This window comes from Oncorhynchus clarkii, chromosome 8 (genome assembly GCF_045791955.1).
Source record: "Oncorhynchus clarkii lewisi isolate Uvic-CL-2024 chromosome 8, UVic_Ocla_1.0, whole genome shotgun sequence".
In the NCBI taxonomy this organism is placed as follows: Eukaryota; Metazoa; Chordata; class Actinopteri; order Salmoniformes; family Salmonidae; genus Oncorhynchus; species Oncorhynchus clarkii.
Genome location: NC_092154.1, coordinates 31,137,254 through 31,156,658, shown reverse-complemented (window position 1 = coordinate 31,156,658; position 19,405 = coordinate 31,137,254).

Genomic DNA, 19,405 nt, shown 5'->3' with positions numbered 1-19,405 from the left:
TTGTGGCTAAATGGGAAAACCTCGCCCATTTGGCTCCCCAGGCAGGATAAAGCAAACACTCAAAAGTATTTGAAAGATTTCAAATAGTATTTGAACTCAGTTTTACTAGCCAGCCCGTTTGTCGTCCAGTCTCAGGGAGCCAACTGATTGGGCCCAGGCAGGGAGAGCAATCTGACAAGCTCCACTCCAGGGTAAATTAAAGCCGGGTTGGTTAGGTAGTGGTGAGTTTCAATACAGCGCTTCACCGTGCTGTGTCCCTGCACTTCTCAGGTTCTTCATCCATGTTGAGTCCCTGCTGCGTCCCCGTAGCAACGCTGGATGGACCCTCTAATTTATCTATCCACTTTAGTGCTCGTTCAGCGACAGAGAAAATAAGCAAAGCTGTGTGTGGGTGTGTGTGTGTGTGTGTGTGTGTGTGTGTGTGTGTGTGTATGCATGTGTGTTGAAGTGAAAGAAAGAGGTGTACTCAGACAGACAAAGGAGCACTCCATCGCCAAGAGATGTGGTACGGGGAATGTCTTTCTCTCCTCGTCTGGCACTCCATACATTTCTCACACTACAGCTTCGTTGTTCACCCCCCCACTTCACTTAATCTGTTTCTGAAGCTCTGCATCAGCTAGGCCCTAGAAGTTAACATTGGCCTGTATGACCCCTCTATTTTCCACAAAGACCTATTAGAAAAGTCTGAAGGTATAATGCTATATAACTTGTTATAAGCATGTACAGTTGAAGTCAGAAGTTTACATCCACTTAGGTTGGAGTCATGAAAACTCGTTTTATCAACCACTCACAAATTTCTTGTTAACAAACAATAGTTTTGGCAAGTTGGTTAGGACATTCTACTTTGTGCATGACACGGGTCATTTTTCCAACAATTATGAAATAATCTGTCTGTAAACATATAATTCATTGTATCACAATTCCAATGGGTCAGAAGTTTACACACACTAAGTTGACTGTGCCTTTAAACAGCTTGGAAAATTCCAGAAAATGTATGTCATGGCTTTAGAAGCTTCTGATAGGCTAATTTACATCACTTGAGTAAATTGGAGGTGTACCTGTGGATGTATTTCAAGGCCTACCTTCAAACTCAGTGCCTCTTTGCTTGACATCATGGGAAAATCAAAAGACATCGGCCAAGACCTCAGAAAAAAAATTGTAGACCTCCACAAGTCTGGTTCATCCTTGGGAGCAATTTCCAAATGCCTGAAGGTACCATGTTCACCTGTAAAAACAATAGTACGCAAGTATAAACACCATGGGACCACGCAGCCGTCATACCGCTCAGGAAGGAGACGCGTTCTGTCTCCTAGAGATGAAAGTACTTTGGTTGCGAAAAGTGCAAATCAATCCCAGAACAACAGCAAAGGACCTTGTGAAGATACTGGAGGAAACAGGTACAAAAGTATTTATATCCACAGTAAAACGAGTCCTATATCGACATGACCTGAAAGGCCGCTCAGCAAGGAAGAAGCCACTGCTGCAAAACCGCCATCAAATAGCCAGACTATGGTTTGCAACTGCTCATGGGGACAAAGATCAGTCAAAGACATCAGTCAGGAAGTTAAATCTTGGTCGCAAATGAGTCTTCCAAATGGACAATGAACCCAAGCATACTTCCAAAGATGTGGTAGAATGGATTAAGGACAACAAAGTCAAGGTTTTGGAGTGGCCATCACAAAGTCCTGACCTCAATCCCATAGAAAATTTGTGGGCAGAAGTGAAAAAGCGTGTGCAAGCAATGAGGCCTACAAAACCTGACTCAGTTACACCAGCTCTGTAAGGAGGAATGGGCCATAATTCACACAATTTATTGTGGAAGGCTTCCCGAAACGTTTGACCCAAGTTAAACAATTTAAAGGCAATGCTACCAAATACTAATTGAGTGCATGTAAACTTCTGACCCACTGGGAACATGATGAAAGAAATAAAAGCTGAAATAAATCATTCTCTCTGCTATTATTCTGACTTTTCACATTGTTAAAATAAAGTGGTAATCCTAACTGACCTAAAACAGGGAATCTTTACTAGGATTAAATGTCAGGAATTGTGAAAAACTGAGGTGTACGTAAACTTGTATGTAAACTTCCGACTTCAACTGTATGAGCCTTTATCATGTTTTATAATATGGATTTAGATGCTTGCTCTTTTCTCTGTATTTCTTTTTTTAACAATTAAACATTTGTTAATTAAAGGCCAGGCAGGCATTTGATTCCCCCTCATTAGATAAAGTCAGCAGTTAGAAAACAAGACCCTTAATCTAATCCTGACTCTTCACTATTTTACGAATTTGCAAAACTTATGATATGTTATGAATTCCAGTTTGTTGTAGCTAACATTAGCTAGGTGGCTAACGTTAGTTTGGTTAGGGGAAGGGATAGCTAACATGCTAGGTAGTTGCAAAGTTGCTAGAAAGTAGTAAGTAGTTCCAAAGTCTCTAATTAGCTCAAATGATCTGTGATGAGATTCAAACACGCAACCTTTTGGTTGCTAGGCGTTCACGTTGTACCCATCCACCCCGACCACCCACCCTACTTAATTTTTGCCTTAAGTGAACTTCTGTCTTATTTAACCACACCAAACCATATCTTACTATTTAGACTGTTTTACACGTACTGTTACGTTTATTATATGACACCAGGTTGGTTTAACACTCATTGCTACTTTATAATGATTATGATGATGATAATATGGTATTTAAACATTTAACAGATGCTTTAGTACATTATGCATTTATCCAAAATGAGTCATGCATCTATCCAAACTTGAGTATAGGTGACCCATCGGGAATCCAACCCACAATTCTTGGTTTTGTACACGCCATGCTTCGTCATCGATCTGAATCATCTGACATGTTATCTGTTCCTAATAATACATTTTCTCATATTGGAAAGGTTGAATTGCTCATCCTTTGGTAGTCACTGTAAAAATGATTCTAAAAACCTTATGAAAGTCCTGTGTAGGTAAATGTTGACTTTCATCCTGAAACAGCCCTACACATCTCTGCAACGTGTTTGTGTGCGGTACATGCGTGTGTGTATGTGTGCGCGCGTTCATCATAGATGGAAACAATTTTTCTTTGGCTCGGGAAAGCGATCTTATTTGCGTTTCCGTCGCTGTGAGCCTAGATCTATTCAACTGAGTCCAACCTGGTGTGTGTGTGTGTGTGTGTGTGTGTGTGTGTGTGTGTGTGTGTGTGTGTGTGTGTGTGTGTGTGTGTGTGTGTCTGGTAGGACGTGGCACTCTGGACGCCCAGTGCTCAAAACCATCAGCCTCTCTGTGATCAGACAGGCTGTAGTCTGATGACATAACTAGCAACACATCCATTCTCTAGTCCACCAGATCATCTTTTTATTAAATGGGTGAATCTACGACAGCAACAACATTGATTTGTTATTTATTTGGTACTGACACTTGTTGCTTGTCCCTACTGTATAAGATTAATTTGTTAGATAATGCTATGTATCTTTACAATATATATTCTGTTGTGAGTTAGCTACTGTAGTGTATTGCCTGTATGAGATTTTCCCTGGTCTATTTGGTGCCATTGTCTATTTGAACTGTTATGTCCCACTGGCTTAAATATGCGTTATAAAGGGTTTTGTATAATTCCAGCCAGTAGTTTTGAAAGTAGTGCTCACGAGCAGAGGTGAAAGTAGATCAAAATGATTCTCGGTACCGCACCTCCTATCTGTGCACGCTCCCAATTCATATAGATCCGTCTTTTCACTTTAAAAATGTCTTACCTTTTATACCAGTTAGCAGAACCAGTCATAGCGTTTTCATCTGATTGTCAAACAAATCACTTCAAAGGCACCGTAGGCTACCTGCGCACGTTGATCCACTCTATCCAATTCCAGGAACCAACAGCGAACCAGCCATCATCTCTGCCGTGGCTAAGTTTCTGTGTGCTCACACACACACACACACACACACACACACACAATAACAAACACCCCCCACACAATAAGCCAATGGAAAATGAATACAGAAAATGAAGACTGTAATAGACTTTATCAAACAAAGGTTTAATGACATAACTCAAGTCCTGTCAACATAACAAATAGGCCAAATAGTCATCGTTACTAAAGATACAAACAAGTTAATTAACAGAAACTGTTGCCTATAGAAATGTGTCTGTGGGCGGCGGCTTGGCGACTTGTCGAGAGAAAAGAGGTGGACAGCGCCCTGTTGCTGAACATTAGATCAGATTCAAAATTAATCATCGTGAACATTAGAAACATTCAATATATCATATTTCCATACATAAGCTTTAAAATTAAATCAAAATAGCTAAGTTAATCATATAACTTATCATTAGTTCCATCCCACTTCACGTAGCCATTAATGACATTAAAACATAGCCTATCAAACAGACAAAATATTAAATTAGGCTGACTTTTTTTAAACACGAGACATCAGAAATCAGTCATCTTCCTGAATGGAGACTGGTCTATCAGATTCAGAGATTAATTGCAATCAGGATGGCAAAATAAAAAGTTGACCAACAAATAGGATCATTGTGCGGCCTGCCGTGCTGTAGCGAGAGAGAAAATAGATGGACAGCGCAGTGGTGCTGAAATGATGTATTCCTGATCCGAGTCATCACACACACAGTATGTGACATACCCGTTTCTCCCATCTAAAAACAACATCTTGAACATAATACAAAATTCAATACATCTACTTTCCATATAATGTCGTGGAGAATCGTTTCAGAATATAACACTTACAAGAACTTGTGAATTCAATATAGGCTTTTAATACAAACATATTAGAAGCCTCAGATGGTTCGAGGAACACATCCTTTTCCAGAGAACTGGCTCTGTATTTATACACATACAACATATGAGTCCATCCCACATGCAAATGAAGTTACAGTACCTTTTGCTCCCACAATAACCGTTGAGACTAAAATCAAAACAAATAACTTATTGCATCCACTTTATCAATAGCCTATAATGACACCAAGACATCATTCCAAATCATTGTGGGGTTTTATTTCAAAGGCACTTACAGAGATGCATTGACTCACGAGCCAAAACAGGTCCTCGAAAATGTTCCACAATTGTGTACTTAATCTATTTAGTATGTTTTGTCCTGCAAAGTAAAATACAAAATCGTGCAATTTGTATGATATACTGCAAATTCCAATTGCTAGAATATGTTAGGAATTTGTAAGTGCTAACAAGATCCTGTTAAATTCTTTGAGACCCCTAGAGTTGGTTGACACACCTGTGCATCACATGGTGACATCATGTTGAATATTGAATACCTCACAGTGTGTTTATGCTATTTATGCTGCAACTCAATCCACTCTTTCCACCAATATAAAGTTTGCGCCTGTTTAACCCCGAACCGTGTGAATGGTTAATGTAAATGGTGCCCTACTCTTCTTCAATAGCTGTGTGAAGTTGCTGGATATTGGTAGGAACTGGAACACACTGTTGTACACGTCGATCCAGCGCATCCCAAACGTGCTCAATGGGTGACATGTCTGGTGAGTGTGCAGGCCATGGAAGAACTGGGACATTTTCAGCTTCCAGGAATTGTGTTCAGATCCTTGCGACATGGGGCTGTGCATTATTATGCTGAAACACGAGGTGATGGTGGCGGATGAAAGGTACGACAATGGGCCTCAGGATCTCCTCATGGTATTGAAATTGCCATCGATAAAATGCAATTGTGCTTGTTGACCGTAGCTTATGCCTGCTCATACCTCGCCCACACGACGCCAAACATGCTGTCTGCCATTTGCCGGGTACAGTTGAAACCTGGATTCATCTGTGAAGAGCATACGTCTCCAGCCATTCAGTGGCCATCGAAGGTGAGTATTTGCACACGGAAGTCAGTTACGATGCCGAACTGCAGTCAGGTTAAGACCCTGGTGAGGACGACGAGCACGCAGATGAGCTTCTCTGACACGGTTTCTGACAGTTTGTCAAAATCAAATGGCTAAATGATCCATTTTATGACCATCTTAAAACAATTCCATATGTTTGCTTCGTAGATATTGATATCTAAGGGCTTAGACCTACAGGGTTTTTTAAGAGAGAAGAGAGCTCTGACAGTTCACTGTCTGTTATTCAACTGTAGCTTTGCCTTCACTGGTGCTTGACCTATCCTGGGAGGGAGCAGGGAGGGAATATGCTGCCTACTGCCTGTCCTTTTAACACCACTGTCTGTCTGTCAGCATCTTTCACAGAATACACCAGGCAGTCTGTCCAAACCACTCTCTGATCTCACCCATCGCATCCTTCTCATCTCTCTTCTGATAGGGTGTGTTCGTGTGTGTGCACGTGTGCGTGTGTGCGTGTGTAGCTTTCTTCTCCGACAGAGCTTTTCCCACAGCAGAAAGAATATGTGACTGGACCTCAGCCTGTTCATCTCTATAAAAACCTCTGAGTCGACAGGTTGTTGTTGCCACTAGAGTCGACACTCAACAATAGTGAGGGAAACAAAACATAAATTAGAATAACGACGCATGCATAAACAACACTGTCACAACACATTGCGTAAATAACTCAAACAACACTGTAACAATACATTGTGTAAATAACACAATAAAAACACTGCCACAATACATTGTGTAGCTAACTCAATAAACAACACTGTAACAACACATTGTGTAGCTAACTCAATAAACAACACTAACAATACATTGTGTAGCTAACTCAATAAACAACACTAACAATACATTGTATGGCTAACTCAATAAACAACACTGTCACAACACATTGTATGGCTAACTCAATAAACAACACTGTCACAACACATTGTGTAGCTAACTCAATAAACAACACTGTCACAACACATTGTGTAGCTAACTCAATAAACAACACTAACAATACATTGTGTAGCTAACTCAATAAACAACACTAACAATACATTGTGTAGCTAACTCAATAAACAACACTGTAACAATACATTGTGTAGCTGACTCAATAAACAACACTGTAACAATACATTGTGTAGCTGACTCAATAAACAACACTGTCACAACAATTCATTGTGCAGCTAACTCAATAAACAACACTGTAACAACACATTGTGTAGCTGACTCAATAAACAACACTGTCTCAACACATTGTGTAGCTAACTCAATAAACAACACTGTAACAACACATTGTGTAGCTAACTCAATAAACAACACTAACAATACATTGTGTAGCTAACTCAATAAACAACACTGTCACAACACATTGTGCAGCAAACTCAATAAACAACACTGTCACAACACATTGTGTAGCTAAGTCAATTAACAACACTGTCACAACAATGCATTGTGTAGCTAAGTCAATTAACAACACTGTCACAACACATTGTGTAGCTAACTCAATAAACACACTGTCACACCTCATTGTGTAGCTAACTCAATAAACAACACTGTAACAATACATTGTGTAGCTAACTCAATAAACAACACTGTCACAACACATTGTGTAGCTAACTCAATAAACACACTGTCACACCTCATTGTGTAGCTAAGTCAATAAACAACAGTCATAACAACACATTATATAGCTAACTCAATAAAAAACAGTCAAAGCAACACATTATGTAGCTAACTCAATAAACAACAATACATTGTGTAGCTAACTCAATAAACAACACTGTAACAATACATTGTGTAGCTAACTCAATAAAAAAACAGGCATAGCAACACATTATGTAGCTAACTCAATAAACAACCCTGTCACAACAATACATTGTGTAGCTAACTCAATAAACAACACTGTAACAATACATTGTGTAGCTAACTCAATAAACAACACTGTCACAATACATTGTGTATGTAAGGATCTGGGTGTAGCTGGTGCAGAGGAGTCAGGTGCAGGACAACAGAGATGAGTAACACAAGGAACTTTACTCAAAATGTCCAAATCCATGAAGTAATACCAAGCCCACAAACATCGGACAGAACTTACAATAAAACAATCACGCACAAAAACCATGGGGAAAACAGAGGGTTAAATAATGAACATGTAATTGGGGAATTGAAACCAGGTGTGTAAAATAAAGACAATACAAATGGAAAATGAAAAGTGGATCGGCGATGGCTAGAAGGCCGGTGATGTCGACCACCGAACGAACGCCGCCCAAACAAGAAGAGGGACCGACTTTGGCGGAAGTCGTGAAAGTGTAGCTAACTCAATAAACAACACTGTCACAATACATTGTGTAGCCAACGCAATAAAAACACTGTCACAATACATTGTGTAGCTAACGCAATAAAAACACTGTCACAATACATTGTGTAGCTAACTCAATAAACAACACGGTCACAACACATTATGTAGCTAACTCAATAAACAACAGTCATAACAACACATTATATAGCTAACTCAATAAAAACAGTCATAGCAACACATTATGTAGCTAACTCAATTAACAACCCTGTCACAACAATACATTGTGTAGCTAACTCAATAAACAACACTGTAACACTACATTGTGTAGCTAACTCAATAAAAAACAGTCATAGCAACACATTATGTAGCTAACTCAATAAACAACACTGTAACAATACATTGTGTAGCTAACTCAATAAACAACACTGTCACAATACATTGTGTATGTAAGGATCTGGGTGTAGCTGGTGCAGAGGAGTCAGGCGCAGGACAACAGAGATGAGTAACACAAGGAACTTTACTCAAAATGTCCAAATCCATGAAGTAATACCAAGCCCACAAACATCGGACCGAACATACAATAAAACAATCACGCACAAAAACCATGGGGAAAACAGAGGGTTAAATAATGAACATGTAATTGGGGAATTGAAACCAGGTGTGTAAAACAAAGACAATACAAATGGAAAATGAAAAGTGGATCGGCGATGGCTAGAAGGCCGGTGACGTCGACCACCGAACGCCGCCCAAACAAGAAGAGGGACCGACTTCGGCGGAAGTCGTGAAAGTGTAGCTAACTCAATAAACAACACTGTCAAAATACATTGTGTAGCTAACTCAATAAAAACACTGTCAAAATACATTGTGTAGCTAACTCAATAAACAACACTGTCACAATACATTGTGTAGCTAACTCAACAAACAACACTGTCACAACACATTGTGTAGCTAACTCAATAAACAACACTGTCACAACACATTGTGTAGCTAACTCAATAAACAACACTAACAACACATTGTGTAGCTAACTCAATAAACAACACTGTAACAATACATTGTACAGCTAACTCAATAAACAACACTGTCACAACACATTGTGTAGCTAACTCAATAAACAACACTGTAACAATACATTGTGTAGCTAACTCAAACAACACTGTAACAACACATTGTGTAGCTAACTCAATAAACAACACTCTAACAACACATTGTGTAGCTAACTCAATAAACAACACTGTGTTAACACTGTGTTAACTAACCTCCAGACGAGCGTCAATGTCATACAACTCTCCTTCCGTGGCCTCCAACTGCTCTTAAACGCAAATAAAACTAAATGCATGCTATTCAACCGATCATTTCCCGCACCTGCCTGCCCATCCAGCATCACTACTCTGGACGGCTCTGACTTAGAATACGTGGATAACTACAAATACCTAGGTGTCTGGCTAGACTGTAAACTCTCCTTCCAGACACACATTAAGCATCTCCAATCAAAAATTAAATCTAGTATCGGCTTCCTATTTCGCAACAAAGCTTCCTTCACTCATGCTGCCAAACATACCCTCGTAAAACTGACCATCCTACCGATCCTTGACTTCGGCGATGTCTTCTATAAAATAGCCTCCAACACTCTACTCAGCAAACTGGATGCAGTCTATCACAGTGCCATCCGTTTTGTCACCAAAGCCCCATATACTACCCACCACTGCGACCTGTAACGCTCTCGTTGGCTGGCCCTCGCTTCAGTCGTAGCACATGCTCCAGCAGGTATATCTCACTGGTCACCCCCAAAGCCAATTCCTCCTTTGGCTGCCTTTCCTTCCAGTTCTCTGCTGCCACTGACTGGAACGAACTGCAAAAATCACTGAAGCTGGAGATTCCCATCTCCCTCACTAGCTTTAAGAACCAGCTGCCAGAGCAGTTCACAGATCACTGCACCTGTTCATAGCCCATCTGTATACAGCCCATCTATCTACCTCATCCCCATACTGTATTTATTTATTTTTCTCCTTTTGCACCACAGTATCTCTACTTGCACATCCATCTTTTGCACATCTACCATTCCAGTGTTTAATTGCTATATTGTAATTGCTTCGCCACCATGGCCTATTTATTGCCTTAACTCCCTTATTTGACCTCATTTGCACTCACTGTATATAGACTTTTTTGTCTACTGTATTATTGACTGTATGTTTTGTTCATTCCATGTGTAACTCTGTGTTGTTGTATGTGTCGAACTGCTATGCTTTATCTTGGCCAGGTCGCAGTTGCAAATGAGAACTTGTTCTCAACTAGCCTACCTGGTTAAATAAAGGTGAAAAAAATACATTGTGTAGCTAACTCAATAAACAACAGTCATAACACATTATGTAGCTAACTCAATAAACAACACTGTCACAATACATTGTGTAGCTAACTCAATAAACAACACTGTCACAATACATTGTGTAGCTAACTCAATAAACAACAGTCATAACAACACATTATATAGCTAACTCAATAAACAACAGTCATAACACATTATGTAGCTAACTCAATAAACAACACTGTCACAATACATTGTGTAGCTAACTCAATAAACAACAGTCATAACACATTATGTAGCTAACTCAATAAACAACACTGTCACAATACATTGTGTAGCTAACTCAATAAACAACACTGTCACAATACATTGTGTAGCTAACTCAATAAACAACAGTCATAACAACACATTATATAGCTAACTCAATAAACAACAGTCATAACAACACATTATGTAGCTAACTCAATAAACAACACTGTCACAATACATTGTGTAGCTAACTCAATAAACAACAGTCATAACACATTATGTAGCTAACGCAATAAACAACACTGTCACAATACATTGTGTAGCTAACTCAATAAGCAACACTGTCATAACAACACATTATATAGCTAACTCAATAAACAACAGTCATAACAACACATTATGTAGCTAACTCAATAAACAACAGTCATAACAACACATTATGTAGCTAACTCAATAAACAACAGTCATAACACATTATGTAGCTAACTCAATAAGCAACACTGTCATAACAACACATTATGTAGCTAACTCAATAAGCAACACTGTCATAACAACACATTATGTAGCTAACTCAATAAACAACAGTCATAACAACACATTATGTAGCTAACTCAATAAACAACAGTCATAACACATTATGTAGCTAACTCAATAAACAACACTGTCATAACAACACATTATGTAGCTAACTCAATCTCCCTTGACAGCCCAGAGAGAGCACAGACCATTTGAAGATGAGTTTTATCCCATTTTTTTTAAATCAGAAGAGAACATTAACATTTAATAAGAACTTGTCCAGAAGGAAAAGGGGAACAGTGTTGCATCTTGCCATACACATACTTACAAGACTAAAACAAGATTTGTTTTGAAAATTGTATGAGATGCCCACATTGTTGTTTTGCTGTACTATGTCGAGATGACCGAAATCTAGGTTATGGTAGTAAACAGCTGCTCTGTATGGGTAGAGATGGGGATTTTTTTTTTTGGATAATGAAAATGCTAGATTTGACGGCTTCCTGGATGGGTGTAGCAGTGTATAGGAAGGAGTGAATATTCAGTCAAATGTCCCTTCAAATTGACTCAACATATCTGGCAATGTCAGCGAGTGGGGTTCCAAATACAATTCACATCAAATCAGTGTGCTATAGTTGTCATGAAGAGCAGATATTGTAGTTTGTCGTTTGATTTAGTTACACAGCTCTGCATAGACCCTTGACACTGGTTCAGAAAGGCATCGGTTCTAATCATCATCACAGTGGAAATCAGATATTCCCAGAACATCCTCGATGCGAATCACGTCTGCAATGCTGCTCCTCTCCTGCCTTCTACTGCATTATGTTGGCATTAACATTATATTGCCTCTGCAAGACTGGCCCCTTTCCCTCAACCCCTTCTCCATTCCCTGCCCCTGCCCCTGCCCCTTCTCCATCCCCTGCCCCTTCTCCATCCCCTGCCCCTTCTCCATCCCCTGCCCCTTCTCCATCCCCTGCCCCTTCTCCATCCCTGCCCCTTCTCCATCCCTGCCCCTGCCCCTTCTCCATCCCTGCCCCTTCTCCATCCCCTGCCCCTTCTCCATCCCTGCCCCTTCTCCTTCTCCATCCCATGCCCCTTCTCCTTCCCCTTCTCCATCCCTGCCCCTGCCCCTTCTCCATCCCCTGCCCCTTCTCCATCCCCTGCCCCTTCTCCATCCCTGCCCCTTCTCCATCCCCTGCCCCTTCTCCATCCCTGCCCCTTCTCCATCCCTGCCCCTTCTCCATCCCCTGCCCCTTCTCCATCCCCTGCCCCTTCTCCATCCCTGCCCCTTCTCCATCCCCTGCCCCTTCTCCATCCCTGTCCCTTCTCCATCCCCTGCCCCTTCTCCATCCCCTGCCCCTTCTCCATCCCCTGCCCCTTCTCCATCCCTTGCCCCTTCTCCTTCTCTGCCCCTTCTCCTTCTCCATCCCCTTCCCCTTCTCCATCCCCTGCCCCTGCTCCATCCCCTGCCCATTCTCCATCCCCTGCCCCTTCTCCATCCCCTGCCCCTTCTCCATCCCTGCCCCTTCTCCTTCTCTGCCCCTTCTCCTTCTCCATCCCCTGCCCCTTCTCCATCCCCTGCCCCTGCTCCATCCCTGCCCCTTCTCCTTCTCTGCCCCTTCTCCTTCTCCATCCCCTGCCCATTCTCCATCCTCTGCCCATTCTCCATCCCCTGCCCCTTCTCCATCCCTGCCCTTGCCCATTCTCCTTCTCCATCCCCTTCTCCATCCCCTTCTCCATCCCTGCCCCTGCCCCTTCTCCATCCCCTGCCCCTGCCCCTTCTCCATCCCCTGCCCCTTCTCCATCCCTGCCCCTTCTCCTTCTCCATCCCCTTCTCCATCCCTGCCCCTTCTCATTCTCCATCCCCTTCTCCATCCCTGCCCCTTCTCCATCCCTGCCCCTGCCCCTTCTCCATCCCCTGCCCCTTCTCCATCCCCTGCCCCTTCTCCTTCTCCATCCCCTTCTCCATCCCTGCCCCTGCCCCTTCTCCATCCCCTGGCCCTTCTCCTTCTCCATCCCCTTCTCAATCCCTGCCCCTTCTCCATCCCTGCCCCTGCCCCTTCTCCATCCCCTGACCCTTCTCCATCCCCTTCTCCATCCCTGCCCCTGCCCGTTCTCCATCCCCTGCCCCTTCTCCTTCTCCATCCCCTTCTCCATCCCTGCCCCTGCTCCATCCCTGCCCCTGCCCCTTCTCCATCCCCTTCTCCATCCCTTGCCCCTTCTCCATCCCTGCCCCTTCTCCATCCCTGCCCCTTCTCCATCCCCTGCCCCTTCCCCTGCCCCTTCTCCATCCCCTGCCCCTTCTCCAATCCCCTGCCCCCTCTCCAATCCCCTGCCCCCTCTCCAATCCCCTGCCCCTTCTCCATCCCTGCCCCTTCTCCATCCCCTGCCCCTTCTCCATCCACGGCCCCTGCCCCTTCTCCTTCTCCATCCCCTTCTCCATCCCTGCCCCTGCCCCTTCTCCATCCCCTGCCCCTTCTCCATCCCTGCCCCTTCTCCATCCCCTGCCCCTGCTCCATCCCCTGCCCCTTCTCCATCCCTGCCCCTGCCCGTTCTCCATCCCCTGCCCCTTCTCCTTCTCCATCCCCTTCTCCATCCCTGCCCCTGCTCCATCCCTGCCCCTGCCCCTTCTCCATCCCCTGCTCCATCCCTTGCCCCTTCTCCATCCCTGCCCCTTCTCCATCCCTGCCCCTTCTCCATCCCCTGCCCCTTCCCCTTCTCCATCCCCTGCCCCTTCTCCAATCCCCTGCCCCCTCTCCAATCCCCTGCCCCCTCTCCAATCCCCTGCCCCTTCTCCATCCCTGCCCCTTCTCCATCCCCTGCCCCTTCTCCATCCCCGGCCCCTGCCCCTTCTCCTTCTCCATCCCCTTCTCCATCCCTGCCCCTGCCCCTTCTCCATCCCCTGCCCCTTCTCCATCCCTGCCCCTTCTCCATCCCCTGCCCCTGCTCCATCCCCTGCCCCTGCTCCATCCCCTGCCCCTGCTCCATCCCCTGCCCCTTCTCCATCCCCTGCCCCTTCTCCTTCTCCATCCCCTGCCCCTTCTCCATCCCATGCACCTTCTCCATCGCCTGCCCCTGCCTCTCTGCCAGGTCTTCCCCAGACTGTGATGGGTAACAGCCGGTGCACTCTGGTCTTGTGTGTGTGTGTGTGTGTGTGTGTTTGGGTACTGTGCAGTACTGTGCAAGGGAATACATTAGAGGGTGGAAATTCCTGTCACGAGTATCCCAGTTCAGCACTTTCTCCCTCTGCACACACCCACTGGCAGTACTACACACACATACACACACACTGACAGTACTGCGCATGCACGTGCACTTGCATGCATGCGCACACAACTGCTGACACTGCCACAATCCTCTGCCACTAAGTCATCCCCCCTCTGTGTGTGTGTGTGCGTGTTCAGTCAACTGTATTATGTAAGGGGAATAGGGGGTGTGTGAGGGGGAGGGGGGAGGGTTTTCCCCACACAGCTGTGTAGGTGCACTTCAGACTGTGTTAATGTTATTACCGTAACTCCATGATATACATAAGCTATCAAAGTGAGGGAAGGCCCCATTGTGCAGATATGCACCCAGTGATGGTAGGCCCCATGGCGCAGGTAATCCGTGTGCTGCAGATAAGCCCTGTGGCGCTGTTGGACCCCATGGTGCAGGTTATCCTCACTGTTCCAGGGTGCATTTAGTTTTATTTGCGTTTAAGAGCAGTTGGAGGCAACGGAAGGAGAGTTGTATGACATTGACGCTCGTCTGGAGGTTAGTTAACACAGTGTTAACACAGTGTTGTTTATTGAGTTAGCTACACAATGTGTTGTTAGAGTGTTGTTTATTGAGTTAGCTACACAATGTGTTGTTACAGTGTTGTTTATTGAGTTAGCTACACAATGTATTGTTAGAGTGTTGTTTATTGAGTTAGCTACACAATGTGTTGTTAGAGTGTTGTTTATTGAGTTAGCTACACAATGTGTTGTTACAGTGTTGTTTGAGTTAGCTACACAATGTATTGTTACAGTGTTGTTTATTGAGTTAGCTACACAATGTGTTGTGACAGTGTTGTTTATTGAGTTAGCTGTACAATGTATTGTTACAGTGTTGTTTATTGAGTTAGCTACACAATGTGTTGTTAGTGTTGTTTATTGAGTTAGCTACACAATGTGTTGTGACAGTGTTGTTTATTGAGTTAGCTACACAATGTGTTGTGACAGTGTTGTTTGTTGAGTTAGCTACACAATGTATTGTGACAGTGTTGTTTATTGAGTTAGCTACACAATGTATTGTGACAGTGTTGTTTATTGAGTTAGCTACACAATGTGTTGTGACAGTGTTGTTTGTTGAGTTAGCTACACAATGTATTTTGACAGTGTTTTATTGAGTTAGCTACACAATGTATTGTGACAGTGTTGTTTATTGAGTTAGCTACACTTTCACGACTTCCGCCGAAGTCGGTCCCTCTTCTTGTTTGGGCGGCGTTCGGTGGTCGACGTCACCGGCCTTCTAGCCATCGCCGATCCACTTTTCATTTTCCATTTGTATTGTCTTTGTTTTACACACCTGGTTTCAATTCCCCAATTACATGTTCATTATTTAACCCTCTGTTTTCCCCATGGTTTTTGTGCGTGATTGTTTTATTGTATGTTCGGTCCGATGTTTGTGGGCTTGGTATTACTTCATGGATTTGGAAATTTTGAGTAAAGTTCCTTGTGTTACTCATCTCTGTTGTCCTGCGCCTGACTCCTCTGCACCAGCTACACCCAGATCCTTACATACACAATGTATTGTGACAGTGTTGTTTATTGAGTTAGCTACACAATGTATTGTTACAGTGTTGTTTATTGAGTTAGCTACATAATGTGTTGCTATGACTGTTTTTTATTGAGTTAGCTACACAATGTAGTGTTACAGTGTTGTTTATTGAGTTAGCTACACAATGTATTGTTGTGACAGGGTTGTTAATTGAGTTAGCTACATAATGTGTTGCTATGACTGTTTTTTATTGAGTTAGCTATATAATGTGTTGTTATGACTGTTGTTTATTGAGTTAGCTACATAATGTGTTGTGACCGTGTTGTTTATTGAGTTAGCTACACAATGTATTGTGACAGTGTTTTTATTGCGTTAGCTACACAATGTATTGTGACAGTGTTTTTATTGCGTTGGCTACACAATGTATTGTGACAGTGTTGTTTATTGAGTTAGCTACACTTTCACGACTTCCGCCAAAGTCGGTCCCTCTTCTTGTTTGGGCGGCGTTCGGTGGTCGGCATCACCGGCCTTCTAGCCATCGCCGATCCACTTTTCATTTTCCATTTGTATTGTCTTTATTTTACACACCTGGTTTCAATTCCCCAATTACATGTTCATTATTTAACCCTCTGTTTTCCCCATGGTTTTTGTGCGTGATTGTTTTATTGTAAGTTCTGTCCGATGTTTGTGGGCTTGGTATTACTTCATGGATTTGGACATTTTGAGTAAAGTTCCTTGTGTTACTCATCTCTGTTGTCCTGCACCTGACTCCTCTGCACCAGCTACACCCAGATCCTTACATACACAATGTATTGTGACAGTGTTGTTTATTGAGTTAGCTACACAATGTATTGTTACAGTGTTGTTTATTGAGTTAGCTACACAATGTATTGTTGTGACAGGGTTGTTTATTGAGTTAGCTACATAATGTGTTGCTATGCCTGTTTTTTTATTGAGTTAGCTACACAATGTATTGTTACAGTGTTGTTTATTGAGTTAGCTACACAATGTTTGGGCTCTACAATGCAGGTGGGCCCCACAGGACTGAGACTCTACGCCACTAGCAGCCATAGATGGCCGGGCTGATCTATGCCTGCACTCTTGCACATACACACGCACATACATATATACGTACACACACACACACTGTTAGAAGGGAGCAAACTGTTCCTGTTCTGCCAGTCCACCCATTATTAAAGGTTATTTGTAATGCCTGGCCTGGCGAGGGAATCATATATTATCGTCTGTGAATATTGAGTTCAGAGGCCCTGTTGTCGTGACACTGTAGTAATATTGCCCAACAATCAAAGATGGATCAGAGTGTTGTCTCATAGGTACATGGAGGGAGAGAGAATAATGAAACGAGGAAAACCCACAAAGACGAAACCAGACTGAAGAAATCAAATAGAAATGAAAGAGATGACTGATGGGGTAGAGTAAAAACAAAAAATGCTGTAAACAGAACGGGTAGGGAGACAGGAAGGGGGGAGCAATAGAGAGATGGAGAGAGAGCAATAGAGAGAGGAAGATATATGGAGAAATAGAGAGATGGAGAGAGAAGGGGGCCCTAGTGATGAAGGGTGCTCCTTGTGGTACTAACTCCAGCTCTGCAGAGAGAGTGAAAGAGAGAGATGGAGAGAGAAAGAGCGAGAGATGGAGACAGACCCAAGCTGAAAAGACACACAGGTTGATTCAGTAGGCTATAGGTTGGGATGACTAGGAAATAAAAGGGGCTGTACAGCTAGGTGATAGATTACTAGAGAACCCTGTGGCTCAGCTCTGTAAGACTGCACCAATACTGCAGTCATCATTATAGGCCAGGAGATGTTCAGTTTATGGCCAGTTCATGCCATCAGGAAAAACTCCTGGCAGGATCCTATGAGTCGGTGTGAACGCGGAAAGAGATAAGTGCCCCCCCACCACCAATACACACACTTTGCAGGCCTGTCTCATCAGTGTGTCTAGTTCTTTCCCGCAGTAGCAGCTGTGATATGTGATCTCTCCTGCTCCGTCTCTCCCTCCCTGGCCAGTGCTTCTCCCCTTACTACCACTGCCACCGCAAAGTGCTGCTTCATCTACACCTAAAATATTGACGTTCTTAATTTAACCCCTGGGGGGCTCCAGTGTTACTACAGAGAATAGGGGAGGTCCTACTGGTATGCAGTGTGTACGTGTGTAACCCACCAGTGTCACACAAGAATAGAGGGGAAGTCTGGTCTCTCTTCTCCTCCGCCCTCCACTTCAACCATGTACGTCTGTGGAGTCTAGTTATTGGCTGCTGCGGTGCTCCGGCTCATTGGCCGGTTGTCAGTAGTCGGGTATTGTTCATTGTCACGCCCACTGGTTTTGTTCACGGAACACTCATACGTAAAATGGACGCACGTATGACTGACTGACTGTAAGCCGCTTCATATAAAAGCATCTGCTAAATGGCGTGTATTGTCAGTACCCCACCTGTCCACAATCAGTATTGGACTTTAGAGTAGCGTGACAGTCCTGTGTGTTATAGGTACCCCCACTAGCATCGAGCGAACCACGAGCGTGAATGGCTGACAGGTTGCAAAACACGACCCTGAAATGGAGCCTTTGGTTAACTGGTCCCTATGGGCTAAAGGTGGGTTGTCAACCTCAATTGATTTTACGGCTGGTTGTCCTTGTGGCGTTCCATGTCAGCGAGGGTGAGCGCTTCTTTGGTGAGAGTACCTCCACAGGGTAAAGGGTTCCCGTTGAACGTTTTCATCACGAGATATGACTGCGCATATGAAAGGTGTTTACAATGCCTGGAGATGCGATTTATCGATCACAGAACCACACAAACATTATGCAACGACCCTATATAGATATGACATTAATAGTAAAGGATGACATGTGCATGTTAGCTGTGTGGAGAAGCATGTGCTTCTGGCTCTCCTATCAGTACCGAGGGAAACGCTAAAACATAAGGTCAGAATGGAGCTGGGCTAGCCAAGGGTGGACACTGTACAGACAGCCAAAACTCTACTCCTCACCAAATATGGTCAAACCGTGACCCAAATATAGTCAGACAATGTGGTTCCGTCTTCATGGACTTGTAGGTAAACACCATAGAGTGGTCAACCACGTTCCCATACTGGTGTTTGAAACATGACGACCGGTTTTAGCCTGGCCTTACTAGGACACGGCTACATCATGGAAGCTTCTCTCTCCAGCTGAGGCCTATTAAAACTCCCTCCTGCATTTTTCAAACCCCTAACATCCTAGTAACAGCATGCCGCTGTTGCCTAGCAACAGAGAGCAGAAGCACAGCCATAGATGTTTATCTATGGCTGAGTGAGAACGCAAACAGTGGTGTCTTTTCCCCTTTCCCCCCCAAACCTCTAGCTAGCTAGAGTTTGCTGACAGAGCAGGAGCAGATATTCAAATGTTGCCGCGACTGGTTGGGCTATGGTTTGGCTAAATCGAACGACGTCGATAGTGTACAACATGG